The following is an 18095-nucleotide window of genomic DNA, read 5'->3' as shown; positions in this document are numbered from 1 at the left end:
CACCAAAAAGCATATCTTTGTTTCCTACAGATCTTGGGAAAGTTATATGATGTAAGTATTCTTGCAAGAGACTTTGTTCCAATAAATTCATAATGGAAATATCTTTGGTGTCATAGATATTAAGTGGTCTCGGGTCATTGTTAAATGTTTCACTGTCTACCCTTTCTTTTACTGATAACAATGACTAATCATCCATTCACAGAAAGATATATGGCTTTAACGATCAGAAACTTAAACTCTTAGAATATAACATTCATTAAAAACATTTCCAATCTTGAATATACTAGATCTCATTATATATAATTCTTTATATAAACTACATAAATATTGCCATTAAAGGTTGCAGCTCCCCATGTGGGGGTGCGGGGGATCTTGTCCCCTTGCAAATAATTTCTTTTTTTTTTCTATATTTTTAGATTCAGTCTAAAAGATCACACTTTTTGCATTTGATGTTTTATGATAGAATCATAGATAGATAGATAGATAGATAGATAGATAGATAGATAGATAGACAGATAGATAGATAGATAGAATTAGAACGTGGGACATTGTTCAGATTCTTCTTGCCTGAGCTTTTTCAAGGGATCACTAGTGAAACTGCAAGCTTATACTGCTAACATTTATCTAAGACTTGTCTCAAAGTATTCCTCATTTTCAAACCAGTTGGGGTATCTGGCATGAATTAAGCCTAATACGAACACATGGCTGTTTGGTGTAATGAATTTATACTTACATCCTGGAATGGACATCAGGAATGTTAATCTGTTAATCTGTTAATTTGACAAAATAGTTGATGCTATGCAAAGCCCAGAGAGTAATCAGTGAGAATTTTAATTGCAGCTCAAAGCGTGCTAACTTGTCTAACATAGCTGACACAGCACAGCCTTTGTCTTCACCAGATATTGTTCATTATTCTTCTGTTTAACATACTACAGTGGAAATGATAGGGTATTTCCTGCACCTACCTTAAAAATACATTCATAAATGTAATATGCATCCTGTTATAATATCCTCTCATCATATTTTAATACCAGTACAGGAAAATGACAGAATGGAGAGATTTTCACACGTATTAACTAAACTTACTACCTTTAAATCTTAGCATGAACAGGTTAAAGAGTTTGTAGACTGTACCCTATGGTCTACATGGTTTCCAAGTGTCCACAAGAAATAAATGGGGTAAAGAACTTTTAACATGCAATACTGCTGTAACATCAAATATTTACAATGATTTAAATAGCTATAAAGATTTTACAGTCCTTCGGGAATGGCGCAGGAAAATATGTATCACTCTCCTCCTAATTTTAATGAAGATGTTCGAGCTCTATCAGCTTGACTCAAGTTATGGATATTTTCTCTCTGTTTGTAAATTTGTTTAGGGTACTGCTTTTACTTTGAGTCCATCCCTAAAAAATGCTTCTGCATCCTATTTTAAAGAGGTCCATGGTCGGCTGGCACTGCAAAAAGTATTACGTATGATGGCAGGGAAGTTTTCGATAAAATAATGAAGATATGACCGTCCCGTAGAAATTCTGTTCTGCGTGAATTAGATAAATGGCCATTTTTGTAAGAATATTTCCATTAAATCTGGACATGGCAATTTTTCCAAGACTAATATTGTGATTATAAGTAATCCATTTTTAGGAAAACTATGTAGATTAAAGTAAAAGGATTTCTAGAAGGGAAAATATGCTACTTTAAGAATTCCTTCTGAACTTCCTCCTTGTAGCAACATCTTGAATGGGAAGCTAATTCTGAGAAACTATACCCTTTTCTCTTGTCACAGGTTATATGTTCTGACATATGATATCTGAAAGCTTTATGTAGAAGCTGAATATGTTTTGCCTGATTTAGCTCTTTTTCCTTCACTTATTCCATGTTTTCTCTTCCCCATCTCTATCTATTTAAACATTGAAAAATTAAACCAAACTGAATAACAACTATACACATTTAAAAGTCATTCTAGCTATGATCCCAGATGCCAATACCTATAGTTCATAATTTTTTATTATACCTTGCACCCACAGGGTTACATGACAAAAGCTTTTCGTGATATAGACACATACCACAGGTGATCAGATGCGGCAACACAATTTGCTTAATTAAAGATCTTGTTATGTACATAATTGTTTTAACTGATGGAAGATACATACAAGAAGACTGGAAAATGACAGACTAAATGGTCATGTTTAAAAGGCTGTCCTTCTGCTTCTCTTGGCAGAAGTTATAATTTCCTAATACTAAATATTTCATACAGCAGCATACAGTTTGCATTACTATAAACAACTGGTACACGATGTGACAGGAAGCACATAAGCTATGTCAAGTAGTGATCAAGGCTAGGAAATTGGCAGCAAGTACAAGCAGCAGTAAATGACCAGTATTCCACAGTTCAAAAGATCACAACATTATTTATTAATGTCACAGCAATCTGACCTACATTGTAACTGACATTGTGCAAATTAATGAGAAAGGTCTTCTATCAGATGCCACAAAAGATAGATAGAAGGAAGTCAGTCAAGGCTTATACTGTTTCCCTCACTAGCAGTAGCATGTTTGTCCTTCAGCACTCCACCACTGCTATAAATAAAGGAAATCAAGGAGCGGGAGGAGAAAGAAGATTTTCATTTTTGAACAGTTTTTGAAAAAGGGACAATATTCATGACTTAACATTACAGTCTATTTATTAATCCAGTGTCAATAAACCAGTCTATCTGAACTGACTGCAACACAATATAATATTGCTTTGATACGTATATATATATATATATATGTGTGTATGTGTGTGTGTGCGTGTGTGTGTGTGTGTTTGTGGGTGTGTGTTTGTGGGTGTGTATATATATATATATATATATATATCTATATATATATATATATAGAGATACATATATATATAGATATATATAGATATATATATATATATATATACATATATATATATATATATATATATATATATATATATATATATCACTTTATATCCTCAAAATACTGAAATATCAAAATTCAGTATGTCGAGGCTATAAAGTAGAAACCTGAAAAGAACGAAAAATAAGAAGCGTGAAATTCAAAATCTCGCATACCGGAGATTTTGAATTACCGCTTCTGGTGTACACAAATACACACCTTCCTCCCTGCACACAAACACAAGCTCTGTCCTACATAAAATCAACATAAAATTAACCAAACACCTTAACTTACTATAACCTTTCCAGTAATACTGCCACTACATAAGACACATTCAGACACACAAACATAAACAAACACAGACTAACATCACTACATATACCCCTTACTTAACCCTGACTCTAATTCTGAAATAAAATAAAGAAGGAGAAGCCATTCTAGACTTCTGTCTGGCAAATGGCTTAATAGTAGCCAACACATTATTCAGAAAGAGAGACAGTCACAAGATCACATACAAGAGTAGTCAACATGCAACTCATGTAGACTTTCTCCTAGTAAGGAAAAGGCACTGGGGTAGAATCCATGATTGCAAAGTTATCTCCAGCGAAACAGTCGGCCCACAGCATAAACCACTAGTTGCCACAATTAGCTACAAGCAGTGGTCAGAGAAGGCTCTAAGGTCAGCAGAGACCAGGCTGTAGACCTGAAAGCTGACTGGAGAGAAAGTACAACAGTTCATGGAATTACTCAGGGCTATAGCACCCCAAGAAGAGGAGGAAATAGTTGAAGAAGAATGTCAGCGCCTAAAAACAGCATGTGTTAGGACTACAGAAAAGGTATGTGGCCGAGCCAGGTATGGAAATAAGGTACATAAGGAAAGCTGGATGTGGAACGCAGACATCCAGGAAGTCATCAAAAGAAAGAAAGAGTGCAGGAAGAAGTAGGAGATAGAAAAGACTGACCAGGCTAGGAAGGACTACTGGTTGGCTAACAAAGAAAAAAGTTGCAATAGCAAAGAATAGGGCATTGGAGGCACTCTACCAACTTCTAGAAAGTGACTCAGTAAGGGGCACAAAAAAACTATATCAGGTTGCAAGGCAATGACAGAAAGATAAAGAAGATAGTCAGACACCCTTCGTAAGGGTTGTCAGATACAACCTGCTCACCAGTCCGGAGGACATCAAAGGCAGATGGAAGGAGTATTTCCATCAGCTTCTGAATGAAGAAAACCCCACAAAAGCTGCACTTCCCCAGAAACAGCCTATGATAAGAGAAGAAGAGGAGCCCACCTTAGAAGAAGTAAGAACAGCACTAAGGAAGATGAAGTCAGGGAAAGCAGCAGGCTCAGATGAGGTCACAGCAGATATGATAAAGATGCTGGGTGAAATAGGGGAGAAGTGGCTCCTGAGGATATTAATAGCAGTGTGGAGAGAAAGGCACATCCCAGATGACTGGAGAATAAGCATACTCATGCCAGTGTACAAGAACAAAGGGGACATCCACAACTGTGGCAGTACATAGGCATCAAACTCCCATCACACTGCATGAAAGTTCTGGAGAGGGTGATTGATAAATGGATATGCGGAGTAGTAGAATGTAAGATAGGAGATGAGCAGTTTGGATTCAGATCTGGATGCAGCACAATTGACCTGATGTTTGCATTGAGACAAATACTTGAAAAGAAGCTAGAGATGAGGAGAGATTCCAACTGGGCATTCCTAGACTTGGAGAAGGCATATGACAAGGTCCCAAGAAAGCTGATCTGGGCAGTACTGTGGTGGTTTGAAGTCCCAGAAACATTGGTAGAATTAGTGCAGACTGTATACAAGGACCCTATAACTCAAGTACGAACAGTGTTTGGCCTCACAGAAGGGTTCTCAGTGGGAGTGGGTGTATATCAAGGTTCAGGTCTGAGTCCCCTGCTGTTCATACTGGTGATGGACTACATTAGCAAAAAGGCTGGAGGGGATGGATCAACAAGTATGCAGACTACGTGGCAGTACAGGCAGACTCTGAGCTAGAACTTCAGCAAAGGATAGGAAAATGTAATGCAAATCTGAAGGCACATGAGATGAAACTAAGCACAGACAAGATGGTGGTAATGGCAGCAAATTGGGGAAATCAGAAGAAGCTGAGAATAGAGATAGAAGGGAAGATAGTGGAACAGGTAAACAGCTTCAAGTATCTGGGAGGGGTAGTTGAGGAGAAGGGTAGTTTGAATGAAGAGGTCAAAGCTAGAATCAGAGGGGCTGCAGCCAACTGGCAGAGAGTATCAGGTGTAGTCTCTGACAGAAGAATGCCAAAGAAGCTGAAAAGTAAGGTGTACAAGACAGCTGTGTGACCAGTACTACTGTATGGTACAGAAATCTGGGCAGTAAAGGCAGAACAGCTGAAGAAGCTAGAGGTGATGGAAATGAAGTGCCTGAGAAAGGTGGTAGGATGCACACTGTGGGACAGACAAAGAAATGAGGACATAAGAGCAGAAGCCAAATTAGCTCCAGTTGCAGAAAAGATCAAAGAGAGCAGATTACGGTGGTTTGGGCACATGTGCAGAAAAGCAGAAGACAATCTGGTGTGGGAGATTTGGGACAGACAGGAAGAAGGTAAGAGGAAGTGAGGACATCCAGCAAAGAGGTGGATGGATTGTGTGAAAGAAGATTTGTGACAGTCAGGCATGAGTGTTGAAGAAGGCAGGAGTGTGGCACTAAACTGAGAAAGCTGGTAACAGTTAACACGTTACCCCGACCCCATGTATAAAAAATGGGAAAAAGGGGAGCTGATAATGATCTACCCCTTGCCTAACCCGTATCTTAATCTTAAATTACACACATTCATCTAACCCTTACCTTACCCTGACTAACTCTGACCCTAATCCTAAAATACACACATACATCTACCCCTTACCTAACCCTGACCCTAAAATACACACATACATCTACCCCTTACCTAACCCTGACCCTAAAATTCACACATTCATCTATCCCTTACCTAACCCTGACCCTAATCCTAAAATACACACACTCGCACACAAACATACAAAAGCTATCCTCCCATTTTTTCCTGACTTTAACACTAACTCACACACACACACACACACACACACACACACACACACACACACACACACACACACACACACACACACACACACATACACACACACACCACATGCGTACACACACACACACACACACACACACACACACACACACACACACACACACACACACACACACACACACACACGCTCTCACCCCCTCCAATCCTACTCATTTTTCATGACAAAACAGTTCCTTACATTCGATATTAAGCACCATCCCTCTCACTTGTCAACCTAACAGATGTTCAATCAAATTGAGGGAACGCATATATATCATTAGATGACACACAGCGGGGTCAGGATTCTCTTTTTATTGATAATGAAAATAGCGGGTGTTTGAATTAAGCACATTGTTTCATTTGGACTCCATATTCTTAAATCATACTCCATGCATACATACAGTCTGAGCACCTCTATCAAAGCCTGGTGGCTTGCTGTTATATCAATACAGATCTGCAGTATCCACTTCAGAGCAAATTGAAGGTCTACATCAAATACAAAATGTTCTTCAAGGTCTCTGTGAAAGAGTACAATGTCAGTATGGTGATCAAGGTGTAGCGTCTGTATTGTATATAAACCATTTCCAAACAGAGAGAGATATATTGTTACTAACATATTTATCACAGAATCAGTCTGAAGGCAAAAAACTACACTATTACTCTTAAAATATAAAAATAATACATGCACCTCCCATGACTGGCCAGCACATTATAGCCATGTTCAAAACCACATTCTTGAGATACAGACTAACTACTGAACTAGTTAAAGGCAATAGTACACAGTTTACGTCAAGTGAGTTCCAGCAGTTTGTTGACAGCTAAGGGTTTGTACTTATTATATAATCCTCACTGCCTGCAATCAAATGGTTAAGTTGAGAGAGCAGTGCAAGCAGCTGAAAGAATATTAATATAACCAAATCTTCACACAGGACTTCTGTCTTATCGTTCTAATCCATCATAAAGTGATCAAAGTATAAAAATGTAAAATGTAAATGGGTATCACAATCAATAAATATTTAAATTGTCTTTAACGTTTAAAGTTCAAGGAATAAAAATAAACTCAGTAGAAGAAATAATAGCATAATGGCTAAGGTGCTCACCTCAAAAACAGAGGGTGCAGGGTTTACTATATATTTATAATGTACAGATTTATGGGTTGGTGTCCTTGTTGACTAAGTGGTTTTGACTGGTTGCCTTGGTGGGAGTCAAACTCCTCACCTCCTATTTTTGAGGTGAGCACCTCAACCATTATGATATTATGCCTTCCGTCAGGCTTATGTTTATTCTTTGAACTTTAAAAGTTAAAGACTATTTAACTATTTATTGCTTGTTATACCATTTACATTTTATATTTTTATACTTTGATTTTTGTAAGGGTATACAATATTAATCTAAGTAGTAAAGTTTTATTGAAGTAACATGCTAAAAATTGTGTTTTTAATACAAGTATTTTAGTATTGTTATACATTGTATTTATTTGTTGTGCAGATAAAAGGAAAAAAAAGGTGCTGGAACACTTTAAATGCTGTTAGAAGGGGTGGGTGTGTACTAATATATTGATGGGTGTTATTTATTTAAATCCATTCGTTTGATTTTATCCATTTGTATTTGATGAAGTCTGCAGAGGCAGATGAAAGCACTTATATTACAATTTTTTAATCTTTGCATTTAATAAAGATTTGGATTTGCGACAAGCTGTTGCCGTGGAGATGCTTTACCTTGCCTTTGGATGGGTTGGTTTGTTCCAGAGTTTTCTTAGTGTGTAGTGTGTTTACCTTTTTGTATACTCCCAGTTCATACCCATAGCTCCTTATGTTATCCATATATTTTCTGGGACTGGTTTCTTTTACTAAATGATGTACCAGCTAATAAAAAGTATTAGAAAGGGTAATGAGTAATTAATAAAATAACATTAAAACTGTTAATCTAGGCTGTCATATAGTAGAGAATCTAATCACTGTTTGCCACTTATTTGCCGTTTGTTATTCACATTTTCATATTCATGTTCATATTTTCATAACTGGGACTTACACATTATTGAGGCATATAGTGTAGAAAGCTATGGTGGAAGACAGAAAAATGCATTTTCAATGTCCATTTATATTACAATTTAAGTTGTTTTTGTATTGTATAGCTGTTATAGGCTACACACTAAAGTGCGCTAGCCTGTTTATAGCATTTAAAGTGTTTTCTGTGTGTTTTTCTGCTGTTTCCTGAAAAAAAAAATGATTTTCCTGCCTTTGCTGAACTAGATTAGTCCAGATTTCAGGGTTTGCTGAATTCCGGACTGTGGTATAGTTTCCTGTGTTGCCCATATCTTTACTTGGATAGGAGGAAGCTTCTCTGTTCACCAGTGAGAGTGGGGAGCTTTGAGCAGCCTATCTGTCCCTGGAGGAGTGGTCTCAGCCCTGAAACTAGTAGCTTATTGGCCATTTTGGGTCAATTCCTATCTCTTTCAGTTTCTCTGCTGTTAAAACCCACATTTGCGCGGTTTTGCGCCAGTATACAACTCCGCACAGCTCCTTGTGGTGTCCTGCAGAGTGATACAGGCAACAGTGAGACCCAAGAGAGACTTTTCCAGATTTAAGTATTTTTTTCTCGGTTTTTTTGCTCCGACTGCCTTTTCCCACCTAAAAAGTGAATGTCTAACTGATCTGTGCTTTAAAAAGTTTAAATTGCATTTGCCTTCTGCTTTTTGCAGTTTTTGCACTTGTTTTATATCAATTTAAGCCGTTTTTGTATTGTATAACTGTTGTAGGCTACACACTAAAGTACAGTAGCCTGTTTATAGCATTTACAGTGTTTTCCTGCTGTTTCCTGAAAAAAACAAAAAAAAAAAAAACAAAAAAATTCTCTTTTCCTGCCTTTGCTGAACTAGATTAGTCCAGATTTCAGGTTTTGCTGAATTCTGGACTGTGGTATAGTTTCCTGTGTTGCCCATATCCTTACTTGGATAGGAGGAAGCTTCTCTGTTCACCAGTGAGAGTGGAGAGCTTTGAGCAGCCTATCTGTCCCTGGAGGAGTGGTCTCAGCCCTGAAACTAGTAGCTTATTGGCCGTTTTGGGTCAATTCCTATCTCTTTCAGTTTCCCTGCTTTAAAACACGCATTTGCCCGGTTTTGCACGATTTTGCACATAGCGCAGCATTGGGCAGCACCGCTTAAACGGGTTTAAACTATTCCCGGCTCCACAAAGTCTGCTCTTCACTTTTTCCCTTAGAACTGTTCTAAATCTGAAAGTAAGCACTCTATTTTAATTCTAAAGCCCTGCAGTTGCTCGTATAAGTAATCTTATAAGTAAGCACTAATAAACTAAAGCACTACACCCTCTTATACTCCCTTTAAGTACTTGGCTCCCTATTGGTCCTTTCTGATCAGTCAAAAAGTATTTCCTTATATTATTCTTGCATGTCCAAAAGTCAGTTTTGGGTTTACTCTCCAGTTCAACTGGTGAATCTGGGAATCTTGAGGCAATGTTACAACTGCCTTTTGTACACAGACCACCCTCTCCTCCTCCTAACAAGCTCAAATATATGTGAGAGATGCAACTATATAGCCAAACTGGAGGCTGAGCTCTCTCAACCCAGTACTGGCGCAGTCAGTCAGGAGGAGAAGGTAACCACACACATCACAAATCCAGTCTCACGTAGACCTATTGCAACAGCAAACCAAACATATAAACACACAAAAACATACTCGGAGGCTCTAAATAAAAATCTGTCCAAGCAGTGGATACCTCCAAAGCAGACATCCAACCAACCGCTACCCCACAACAATACCCATGTATCGCATAGTTCACAAAGTCAGTGTGCCACACAGTCACAGCCCTTAAGGCTAAACAACACACCTAATCAACTTGTAATAGGTGACTCTATTGTCAGACACACTGACGTCCCACTCACCAGGCTGAACAAGGAGAAGGTCACTGTAAGCTGCCTGTCGGGTGCCAGGATACGCCACATAACACAAGCACTCAGGTCACTCCAAAGCAAGTACAAATATGACTCCGTCATTGTCCATGCTGGTGTGAATGACCTGAGACTTACCTCCCTGGACTACATGAAAAGAGACATAGAGGAGCTCTCTGATCATGTAGCCCAGGCTGGTATGACCCTGACCTTGAGTAGCATCTTACCCTCACTAATAATGATGCCACAGTATAAAGACAAAATTATCAATTTTAACAATTGGCTAAAGTATTGGTGTCATTCAAAGGGGTTCCAGTGTCTGTCAGCCTGGGATGACATGCTCGACAAGCCACGTTGCTTCACTAGGGATGGCTTGCACCTGTCACCCCTGGGCTTTTGAATACTGGCTAAGGCTCTTGCCACCCCCATAGTGCCTTTTTTAGGCAAGGCTCAAAAGACAAACCCACCTCCATAGACAACACAAGGAAAAAGAAACTAAGGGTAATGCTGCTCAACGCCAGAAGTCTAAACCTCAAGATGGACGCACTCGAGGCTCTCCTCAGTTTGGAGAATATTGATATCTGTGCAGTAACAGAAACCTGATTCAAGCCTCCCGAGAGCACCCCAGCACTACCAGGTTATACCTCATATCATGCTTTTCGGCCCCAAAACTCGGACCGAACCACAAAAGGAGGGGGAGTATCCATATTCATCAAAGATACCCACACCTCCAGGTTAGTGGCACTGCACGAAACATCGGAGACCATCCATGTGCAACTAACAGTGGGCAAAACTGCCTTTCAGTTTGTAGCCTGCTACAGACCACCCTCCCAAACTCAGGAACCCCACTCGGCTTTCCTGAGAACACTGGAGAATATGAAGGTCTCTCCAAACACCATTATATTGGGTGACTTCAACTACCCAAACATAGACTGGGAGCACTACTCAAGCCCCAACACCCTCGCCCAATGGTTCCTAGAATTTATAAACTCAAATGCTATGGAACAACTGGTCACCACTCCCACAAGATGGGAAAACATATTGGACCTGATCATCACCAACATGGGGACTCTATGTTCCATACCAGAGGTATACCCCTCATTGGTAAGATCTGACCATAAATTAATCTCACTGGACATCCATATCCCATCCCCACCCCCAGCCAAGGAAACTACAGTGAAGAACTTCTCAAAAGCAAACTTCACACTTCTCAAAACAGAGGTGGAATCCTTCAAAGCCCCCGAGCCAGTGGAAAATACGTCCCAAACCGCAGAATCCTTTACAAACGCATTCTATGGACACCTACAGGAATGCATGGATCATGCTATCTCAAATAAAACCAAGACTCACTCCTCCAAAGGCAGGAGACTAGTCTGGTGGAAGCCAGCCATAAATAAGCTATACAACAGAAGGAGGAAGCTACTACATGATAGAGCAAAATCCCAAAAAAGGAAGGCATCTCTGATCAGTACTAGCAAGAAACTATGATCCCTCATAAAATCATCTAAGGCCAGCTTCGAAAGAAAAATTGCACAAGATGCTAAAGATAATCACAAGGCCTTCTTTAGTTATGTCAGGAACCTGGGTGGCAACTCCCAGATATGCTCTGAGTTAGTGTAAAATGACAAAAAATACACTGAACCCACAGACATTGCCAACATCCTGGCAGACAGGTTCAGTGCAAACTTCTCCCCCCCTTCCCCCCCTATAGAGCAAATGTCTATCACAACAGAGTGTAGCCTCCCTGACATCACAGATGCACAGGTGAGAGCTGCCCTCTCCAAAGCAAAAAACACAGCATCAATGGGACCGGACGGTGTCCTGGGCTGCGTCTTACATGAGCTCCAAGAAGAACTGAACCCTCACATAAAGTCACTGTTCAATCTCAGCCTTACTGCAGGATATGTACCCAAGGAATGGTGTACAGCAACAGTGGTCCCACTCCACAAAGGTGGTGCCACAACGGACCCTGGAAACTATTGCCCTATAAGCCTGACTAGCCTGGTCTGCAAAGCTATGGAGTGTATCGTCATGGAACTCATAAACAAAGACATTGGGAACCTCCAAACACTGGATCCTACCCAATTCGGCTTTGTTAAGGGCAGTCCTTGCCTCTTGAACCTGGTTGACTTCTTTGAAACAGTCACCAAGGCCATAGATGAAGGGAAGGTAGTCCACACAGCCTACCTTAACCTCGCAAAAGCCTTTGACACAATACCCCACTCAGGCATCATAAATAAGCACATGGTCAGAATTGCAGGTGCCATGTCAGACTCTAAACCAGTTACAAGTGGCGCCCCACAAGGCTCAGTCCTGGGACCTCTTTTGTTCAGTATATATTTCTCTGAGGTACAGGCTAACACGGGAGGACTATGGCTGACCAAGTTCACAGATGACTGCAAACTGGGTGCCATAATCGACTCACTGACTGACACAAGCATCCTCCAAAAGGGTCTCACAGAGACGGATAACTGGTGCCAGAGCCATGGCCTAAAGCTAAATGCCAAAAAGTGCATAGTCATCCCCTTTGGGAAAAACAAAGTGCCCACAAATTACCACATAGGTGGTAATCCATTAAGTAAGGAAGAAGTAATTAGGGATTTGGGGACCCAAGTAGATAGCAGTCTGTCCTTTGACAATCACATTGCCAAAGTGGTTAGAAAGACCTTCTATATAGCCCACCTTATCACGAAAGGGTTTACATCTAGATCAAGAGAGGTCATTGTGCCTCTCTACTCATTACTCATCAGGCCCATAATTGAATACAATGCCCTATTTGGGGTGTACCTTACACGACACCTGCAGCAACTGGAAAGACCCCAAAAGTACCTCACCAATAGGATCAAGGGACTCAAACAGATGCCCTACGCAGTTAGGCTAAAGAAACTCCAGCTCTACTCAGTTGCTTACCGCCTTCTTAGAGGCGATCTGTGCCTGACGTATAAAGCCATGTCCAAACCAGAATTAATGGACATGCTCCCCCTCAGGAAATCCAAATCCCTTAGAACTACATGCTCCAGGGACTTAAACCTCACACCTAATCCCGCACAGAAACAAATAGGACAAGCTGGAGGGACAGATTCATATCCCAGAGGCTCCCCTCACTCTGGAACAAAATCCCAATCCATGTTAGGCAGAGCCCCTCAATGACCCTCTTCAAGAGAAATCTTGACGAGTGGATGGGAGATCGTAGGTTTATCCCTGGGATCTCTTCTGTGTCCCTACTAGACAGAGCCACAGTAAACTAACCTTAAAAGGGCTATCTTCTGTGACCTACTATACAGAGGCACAGTCAACTAATCTAAAAGGGTGGCGAAAGCCAAACACACTCTGGTTAGGCTTATAAATGTCCTAGGGCAGATAGCCTAGTATCAACCTATGAACCTATGAACCTATGAACCTACACTATACTGGAGATATTGCCAGTTGTTTGTTACGTTTGCTCATTTTCATAGTGCTGCCATCTGCTTGTCATCCTTGCCACATTCTGAGAGGGTCCTAAATTAAAATTCTTCCCTGTAATGGATTACTACAAAAGTACCTTGCTGTGCAAAAAGCAATTGGCTTGTGTGCTAAGGAGCACAGTCCTGCAGGCACAAGTAGCAACCTAATAGTCATCAGTTAACCTCTCTTGTGCCATCCATTAGTAAAAAAGTATGACTTAAGGATCCATAACCATGGATTTACAATTTTCTACTATCTCAGCAGTCAGCTTGGTGGATTTGGGCATCCTGAGACAATGTAACAATTGTGTCATATCTACTGAGAACCAAATAATTCTAAAGTAAACTGATACTGTATGTGAGAGATATGTAGGTAGCCAATGTCACTGGAGGCAAATCTCTCACAACCAAACAGGTTGTCTGTGAAGCACACACTACACATAATATTGATCAGGCACATAGATCCAGAGATGAGGTTCACATAGGTTCATAGGTAAGTGCTAGGCTACATGCCCTTGAAGACCATTTTAAGTCTAGAGAGTTTCCCTGTTTGTACTTGAATTAATGTTTCCCATTTGGTTAGAGACTGATCTTACCCATCCATAGGTCGATAATTATTTATTACTGTAATGAGAATAGCTGGCACTGGGTCCCCTGACTTTTATTGAATGTACATTTGTTCAACAGATGCAAGGGATGTGATTTAATGTTGATGGTACAGATGGTCGAACAGTGGATATATCAATGGTATGGATTGTCAATAGAGGTAAGTGTGGTAGAGGTATGTGTGTATGTGAGTTAGGGTTAGTATCAGGGGTGAGTGAAAAATGGTTGCTGTAATTTTTGTGTGCATGTTAGTATATTTTAGGGTAAGGATTAGGTTAGGGGGATAGATGTAGCATTGTTTGAGCATGTTTGTGAATGTTTGTGATTGTGTGTCTGAATCTGTCTTGTGTAGTGACTGTGTTACAGGAAGGTTTTAATGATGATAAGGTGTAAAGTTAAGGTTGGGGGAAGGGGAAGCATTACGCTTAGGGTTAGCACCCATTAGTAAGGTAGTGCATGGGGGAGCAGAACAAATTAGGCATAAACCCAAATGTCACGCAATGGATAGCCAGCTGGTTCAATGCTAGGTCACACAAGTTAGGATAGGAGAATCCACTTTCACAAAGAAGCCAGTCAGTAGCAGAGTTCTACACACATCAGAGCTGGGGCCTCTCATTTTTGGTGTCTACTTCTCTGAAGTCAAGGGCAGCTGGCTTACCAAGTCCGCAAATGATTACAAACTAGGCATAGTTATTTAATACCCTAAATATATAGATACAGCTCAAGAGGGCCTGAGACAAACAAACAAACGACTGGTGCCAGAGCCATGGAGTAATGCTAAGTATGAAAAAATGCATAACAGTACCCTTTGGAAAGATGGCCACCCCTGGAAATAACTACATTGTTAATACACCCCTAAAAGTAGGTACAGTTGTCAGGAATCTAGGAATGCATTTTCACAGTAACCTGAAGTTTGACTACCATGTGTCTGCTATGATGAGACAACCGTTGCACATTGCACAACTTATAAGTAAGGACATAGCATCCAGATTTGAGGAGGTCATTGTTCCTCTGTAGTCACCTCTCATCAAACCAGCCATTGAGTATAATGTACCCTTCAACATGTACCTGACAATGTACTTTCAACAGCCTGAGAGACCACATACGTTCCTCTCAAAAAGAATACTGAGAGTAAACAAGAAGTTCTATTTGGACTGTCTCAAAGCCCTATTCCTGTATGTGGGCTGCTACAGACTGCTGCATGGCAACCTATGCCACAAAGCAGTCTGTTGGAGATTGAGTTCAGATGACGGCTCAGTGATCTATGCCTAGCCTACAAGGCCTCTGCTGATCTCTCATTGATGGATCTGTTGCACATCTGTAAAACAGTATTAGAAATACACAATCTAAGGACATAAACCTTAGCTATGACATAATCTGAACATGTTGGAGGTATACCTATGGTTCTCAAAGATTACCCCTTCTCTGGAACAGGCTTCCCATCCATTTAAAGCAAAGTTCATCCCTAACTATTCAAACATAATTTGGACCAATGTTTGGAGAATTGCAATTTTACCTCTCATTTAGCAGCTATGTCCACAATGGGCAGTGGCAGGCTGTGAACACTTGATGTGTACAAGCCTGTATCATAACCATAAAACTCCTTGGGTTATTAGATACATCTCAGCAATATTTTGGTCAATTTGCGGTAAGCTTGGCTATGCTTAAAATGGCTCTTACACCAGTAGCATAGTACCCACGTATGAAACAACCACCTATGAAGTAATTATGAAAAGAAGCAGGGTTGGGAGGGTGGCCTAATGGTTAAGGTGTTTGCCTCATAAACACAAGGTGCAGGGTTTGAGTCTCACAAGGGATAATTGGCTAGGCTTAAAATAGCTCGCAAGGGCAGTTAGCTTAGTACAAACCTATGAGCCTATATTTCCTTCTGTATGTAATAATTCCAAAATCAAGTGATTTACTGACTATTGCATGGCAACAGGTGAAACCTTAGATGTTAAAGAAAACTGTTATTGATATTCACATTGTAAGTTGCAGTGTTATTTATATTTCTAATTATACAATTATGAATATGTTTTCATAGTTTTGTTAATATTTCAATAAACATGCACTCAAAGAGGAGTTTCTTGTTTGTCATGTGGAAGTTTATGTCTAGTTAGCTCCCTATTGAAATGTCAGCACTCAAAATGCAGAGTGCCGACAAGCTGAAAAAAGGATTGAAAACCCAGGAAACGAGCATATGTCAGAGATGGCTGATCTCCTTTAAACTTTTTTTTTGAATGGGACAAGTCCCCCTGCATCCCACTGATGTGAGGGCAAGCCCTTTGCACCCCCCAACTTATATATATATATATATATATATATATATATATATATATATATATATATATATATATATATATCTCAACTCCAAGATCACCATACCTGGCAGAAAAGGGAATATTCCTTAAAATCTCAGACTTAATATATGTAAGTCTGTTTTTGGCCATTCACTTTACTAGTTTTGGAACTCACTCTAGTACGGTCCAACATTTCAAATGGCTACCCTCTGGTTAACAAACGTGGTCTAGCAATATATGTCTAGGTTGTACAGTCTCCAAGATATCAGTGTGTGTGAAAGTTAACAAAAAATATCATTCTGCCTTTTTGGCACTATAATATATTGGAGCACTTATGGGTATACTGACTGCTATTGCAATAGCATTGATTTGTGTACAGTTTTAATAGTTTTTGTTGTTCAAAAAAAATTTTGTTTTTCTTATTCTTTTTAAGTTGATTTTTCAGAAAATGCTCTGGAATGCCAGGATATGTGTAGGATGCTAGATGTGTGACATTCCACACAAGAGTGATTTTTATTAGTTAAAACGATTTTCCACAACCTTGAGTAAATGTTGACCTTTTAGAACGTCTTCATTTACTGTAGTATGTACAGTATTTTGTAAGTAGTCTGACAGGCAAGGTTATGTTCCATGGCAGTCAAAAGCATACCAAGGAAACAGTCCCTTGGGAAAGAAAAAATAAAATAGACTGTTACGCCTTCCTTCCATAATTCCTTCTGATATAATGCAACACTCTTGATCACATTTCCCCTTGAACCTCAAAGCTTTGTAAAATATAACTCTAATAATCCTTCAAAGATTCTGCAAAGAATTATTTGGTCACTGTATATGTAGCTTGTGTCAGTACAATGGTCTGTAACGTTTTTTTTTTTACTAAAAGCCATATGAAGACTTCATTTGACTAAATATGATCTCCTCTGAAAAAAATATATAATATCTCCGAAAAGCAATATCCAAGACCATAGCATGATCCACAGATGCATAAGTACAAAATAAAGATCTGGAATGTGTATATTCTGTTCTTTTAAAGGGCATTAATAGACACACCATACCTCAAAGCTACACTGTACACAACATGAAGAATTGGTGACATTAAAGAACACTGAAGTGAAACAAGAACTGAATCATCTAAATAAGAAAAAAGAAATAAACTAGACTAGAAGAATTATGTGATGATGAAAAGTGGATAAACTATTACGTACCACTCTATCCATAATATACATTTAATTCAGTCGCAATACAGTAAGGACCTACTGTTGATAAATTTTTAACACAAGCAACTGTACAAATACAATTTCAACACAAGCATCTGTACAAATCAAGTTTTATTTAGAAATTATATGTAATTCTTCACAAAATTCCAGCTAGCTGTCTGGCATATGTTACACATCCGCTGCATTGCTTAGAGATAGGTGGGACCAGGATAAGGATGAATGCCTCCTAAAAGTATTTTAGTATACTGGTAAATTATTGATGCATGTTTTTTGAAGAGTATTTTTTCACTTAAGTTTGTTTTGGTTTGAATTGAAATAGAGTAATGACAGCATACTTAAGCAAATTCTGGGTATGATCTTCATTTTGCCACCTTGATAAGGCATGGCATGCCTCCACCTAATAGAAACTGAGTATAATGCCACTTGACAGACTGGCACATTCTAATGGTCATGTCATTCTATTGGTGGAAACTAACAATGCAGGATAAGATCACTGAAACAGAATGACATTTTCTAGATAATCTGTTATGAAATGTATATAGGTTGTGCTTTTATGTGCAAAGGTAACAGAACAAGTATGCACTGAATTTTTTAGTTCCATTTCCTGGTTATACTTCCTG

The sequence above is a fragment of the Protopterus annectens genome, chromosome 3.part0 (genome assembly GCF_019279795.1).
Source record: "Protopterus annectens isolate FY-2018-M chromosome 3.part0, PAN1.0, whole genome shotgun sequence".
NCBI lineage: Eukaryota > Metazoa > Chordata > Ceratodontiformes > Protopteridae > Protopterus > Protopterus annectens.
Note: the sequence above shows the minus strand (reverse complement) of the source record.